Raw genomic sequence first — 5000 nt, forward strand, 5'->3', positions numbered from 1 at the left:
TATACAACTGTCCGTATACATGCTGAAAGACTCTGCTCACAATCACAACCACACGGCAGCCACACACTCTTATCACGCACTACTCTCCGCCTGTAACACGCACACAGACAATATGTAAGCACCAGCATGGAACAACACCCAGTGCATCCTCTCCGCCACATGAGACAATCCACACTGTCATAACCAGACTGGGAGGTCCACTCAGAAAACGGAATATCCCACCCCCCCGACAACCACCATTGCTCAGCTAAGCCACCAACACCCACACATGTCCTACACAGGGGTGCACCCAACATCACAATACTGCCTCCTCTCACAGCACACAAACAATGGCAGGAATGAAAGACACAGGTCTGCCACAAGCATGGAATCGGAGCGCCGCCTGTCATGAGCCAAAGGTGCATCCTGACGTGGCAAATCAGATGATGCCGCAGGCATCCACTTACTATAATCACAATCAACAAACCGACCGGCCGCCCCCCCCCCCCCCCCCCCCCATTACACCTTTCCATACAACAATGTGTACCTTAACCTAAACTATACTGTACCTTAACCTAAACTATACTGTACCTTAACCTAAACTATACTGTACCTTAACCTAAACTATACTGTACCTTAACCTAAACTATACTGTACCTTAACCTAAACTATACTGTACCTTAACCTAAACTATACTGTACCTTAACCTAACCTATACGGTACCTCAACCTAACCTATATTGTGCCTCAACCTAACCTATGTTGCGCCTTAACCTAACCTATGTTGCGCCTTAACCTAACCTATGTTGCGCCTTAACCTAACCTATGTTGCGCCTTAACCTAACCTATGTTGCGCCTTAACCTAACCTATGTTGCGCCTTAACCTAACCTATGTTGCGCCTTAACCTAACCTATGTTGCGCCTTAACCTAACCTATGTTGCGCCTTAACCTAACCTATGTTGCGCCTTAACCTAACCTATGTTGCGCCTTAACCTAACCTATGTTGCGCCTTAACCTAACCTATGTTGCGCCTTAACCTAACCTATGTTGCGCCTTAACCTAACCTATGTTGCGCCTTAACCTAACCTATGTTGCGCCTTAACCTAACCTATGTTGCGCCTTAACCTAACCTATGTTGCGCCTTAACCTAACCTATGTTGCGCCTTAACCTAACCTATGTTGCGCCTTAACCTAACCTATGTTGCGCCTTAACCTAACCTATGTTGCGCCTTAACCTAACCTATGTTGCGCCTTAACCTAACCTATGTTGCGCCTTAACCTAACCTATGTTGCGCCTTAACCTAACCTATGTTGCGCCTTAACCTAACCTATGTTGCGCCTTAACCCAACCTATGTTGCGCCTTAACCCAACCTATGTTGCGCCTTAACCCAACCTATGTTGCGCCTTAACCCAACCTATGTTGCGCCTTAACCCAACCTATGTTGCGCCTTAACCCAACCTATGTTGGGCCTTAACCCAACCTATGTTGGGCCTTAACCCAACACACGTTGGGCCTTAACCCAACACACATTGGGCCTTAACCCAACACACGTTGGGCCTTAACCCAACACACGTTGGGCCTTAACCCAACACACGTTGGGCCTTAACCCAACACACGTTGGGCCTTAACCCAACACACGTTGGGCCTTAACCCAACACACGTTGGGCCTTAACCCAACACACGTTGGGCCTTAACCCAACACACGTTGGGCCTTAACCCAACACACGTTGGGCCTTAACCCAACACACGTTGGGCCTTAACCCAACACACGTTGGGCCTTAACCCAACACACGTTGGGCCTTAACCCAACACACGTTGGGCCTTAACCCAACACACGTTGGGCCTTAACCCAACACACGTTGGGCCTTAACCTGCTCTGTAATTGTCATACGACGCGTTAAATTAGTGTAGTGTTGCCTAACTGCAACCCCCGCAATATAGTTTGCTACTCGCACTGCCCGGTCCCCAGTGTATCGCTTCATGTTAAACACCTTGCAGCTATACACTGTAATGTGGATGGCAGCAGGACGTACATGCTCAATGCCCTTTGCAGTTGTTCATTGGCATTTGCAGTTGTTCATTGGCATTCGCATGGCGAAGCACTTAGCCTACGCTGTGGTACGGCCTGTGTCAACTGTCCGCTGATGTTGTACGTCCAAATCACACACTGTACTGCACATTGGTCCTCATGTACTGAATGATACATCGTGGTACATGTGACCGTACAACGACTGCGCCAACAACGGCGAACCATGCGGTCCAAATGTTGTGCACTCAGCTACGTGTCGTCTCCCTATAAGAGCTGGATTGCAGTGTGGTATGCCCTGGATGGCGATCAGCATGAGCCGTCTGTTGATGTAGTGGCGCGTGTTGTCAGACGTAGTCGTCTCTTCTCACACACCGTGATAGCATGGTGCACTGCGTTCCACATCTGCGACATGCGACAGAGGCCGGTTGACAGTCGTTCGCGCAATGGACATCGCATACGTACGGGGGCCACCTTCCACGTGTTCGCGAAGCGTGCACATGTTGTTGCGTGTATGTGGGCAGACATAGTGTGTCGTGACACCTGACACAGGCATGCAACAATCGTTGAATTTGCAAATGGCGATGGACGCCTACGTTTGCTGGTGACGTTACGCAAATGAACAACTGGTAAACCGTTGTGGTGCGGTTGTTCTCGCTAGAGGTGAATCAGTGATGGCGACGATCGGTTGAGCTACCAACCGGTTGTTCCAGCGATACCCACCATGCCCACGAACGTGAATGGCATCTGGGTGTGAAGCGATACGCGGCGGTGGCTGGGTGGGACCGTCCCCGGCCGGTGAGGGGGGGCCTCCCGGCGTGCTGGCCGCGCGGTGCGTGGGCGCACGCGCTACAGCCGGCTGGTGGGGGCGGCCAGTGGCAGGCGCGCCGGCCGACGGAGGCGGCAGGCGGCGCAGCTGCGCGCCGGCGCACCCTGCACGCGGCGCCGTGCGGCCAAAGTAGGTCCTCGCGGGCCCGGTGCGAAGCGCGGTGGACATCTGCAGTGTGCTGGTCCGATTGAGGACTGTGTGCGCTGAGGATGCGCCGCCGCCCGGCGCTCGGCGCCGCGACGCCGTCTGCTGCTCGGTCGCCTCTGCGGTTCTCGCAGGTGGTTTGTATCGCAGCTGTGCGGACGTGTTGGCGCGTGCGCTGTGCTGGGAGAGTTCGCTTCGGCACCCAAGTGGGGCTTTTGTCCTTCTGTGGCGCTGGCGTTGGAGCTGCCGGTCACCGTAGGTGGCGCGTGTTGTCTCCCGCCGGCAATGCCACGACAGCACGCTCCCGGGCCTCTGTCGGCAGCGGCAAGCTCAGTTGGGAGCACGGGTGGTCGCACCTAAAGCGTCTACTCGCCAAACCCCGGGCGATTGCGCCTCTCTCGAACCCGACCAAGTACTTAGGACGGCGCTGCGCGCCGCCGGGACCTGAGAGGGTTTCGAGGTGTATGGTGCAGGGGAGCTCAGCCTCCTCCTGTTTGCAGAATAATTGAGCGGACGCTTGCGTGTTCGCGCGGGCCCCCGGGACACACTCCCGGGCGGCCGGCTGCTCAGCTCTAGTTGACGCAGCTCCCTGGTTGATCCTGCCAGTAGTCATATGCTTGTCTCAAAGATTAAGCCATGCATGTCTCAGTACAAGCCGCATTAAGGTGAAACCGCGAATGGCTCATTAAATCAGTTATGGTTCCTTAGATCGTACCCACGTTACTTGGATAACTGTGGTAATTCTAGAGCTAATACATGCAAACAGAGTCCCGACCAGAGATGGAAGGGACGCTTTTATTAGATCAAAACCAATCGGTCGGCTCGTCCGGTCCGTTTGCCTTGGTGACTCTGAATAACTTTGGGCTGATCGCACGGTCCTCGTACCGGCGACGCATCTTTCAAATGTCTGCCTTATCAACTGTCGATGGTAGGTTCTGCGCCTACCATGGTTGTAACGGGTAACGGGGAATCAGGGTTCGATTCCGGAGAGGGAGCCTGAGAAACGGCTACCACATCCAAGGAAGGCAGCAGGCGCGCAAATTACCCACTCCCGGCACGGGGAGGTAGTGACGAAAAATAACGATACGGGACTCATCCGAGGCCCCGTAATCGGAATGAGTACACTTTAAATCCTTTAACGAGTATCTATTGGAGGGCAAGTCTGGTGCCAGCAGCCGCGGTAATTCCAGCTCCAATAGCGTATATTAAAGTTGTTGCGGTTAAAAAGCTCGTAGTTGGATTTGTGTCCCACGCTGTTGGTTCACCGCCCGTCGGTGTTTAACTGGCATGTATCGTGGGACGTCCTGCCGGTGGGGCGAGCTGAAGGCGTGCGACGCGCCTCGTGCGTGCTCGTGCGTCCCGAGGCGGACCCCGTTGCAATCCTACCAGGGTGCTCTTGAGTGAGTGTCTCGGTGGGCCGGCACGTTTACTTTGAACAAATTAGAGTGCTTAAAGCAGGCAAGCCCGCCTGAATACTGTGTGCATGGAATAATGGAATAGGACCTCGGTTCTATTTTGTTGGTTTTCGGAACCCGAGGTAATGATTAATAGGGACAGGCGGGGGCATTCGTATTGCGACGTTAGAGGTGAAATTCTTGGATCGTCGCAAGACGAACAGAAGCGAAAGCATTTGCCAAGTATGTTTTCATTAATCAAGAACGAAAGTTAGAGGTTCGAAGGCGATCAGATACCGCCCTAGTTCTAACCATAAACGATGCCAGCCAGCGATCCGCCGCAGTTCCTCCGATGACTCGGCGGGCAGCCTCCGGGAAACCAAAGCTTTTGGGTTCCGGGGGAAGTATGGTTGCAAAGCTGAAACTTAAAGGAATTGACGGAAGGGCACCACCAGGAGTGGAGCCTGCGGCTTAATTTGACTCAACACGGGAAACCTCACCAGGCCCGGACACCGGAAGGATTGACAGATTGATAGCTCTTTCTTGATTCGGTGGGTGGTGGTGCATGGCCGTTCTTAGTTGGTGGAGCGATTTGTCTGGTTAATTCCGATAACGAACGAGACTCT

General features: G+C 53.5%; 1 non-coding gene across 1 annotated transcript in view; it reads left to right on the plus strand.

The window, feature by feature from the left end:
- The first annotated feature begins 3566 nt into the window (after positions 1-3566).
- Positions 3567-5000, plus strand: part of LOC126434685 (small subunit ribosomal RNA) — a 1910-nt gene continuing 476 nt past the window's right edge. Inside the window, exon 1 of the ribosomal RNA XR_007579404.1 lies at positions 3567-5000. This exon is cut by the window's right edge and continues 476 nt beyond it. This is a non-coding gene — a ribosomal RNA (small subunit ribosomal RNA).

Source organism: Schistocerca serialis, unplaced genomic scaffold, assembly GCF_023864345.2.
Source record: "Schistocerca serialis cubense isolate TAMUIC-IGC-003099 unplaced genomic scaffold, iqSchSeri2.2 HiC_scaffold_1192, whole genome shotgun sequence".
Classification (NCBI taxonomy): Eukaryota; Metazoa; Arthropoda; class Insecta; order Orthoptera; family Acrididae; genus Schistocerca; species Schistocerca serialis.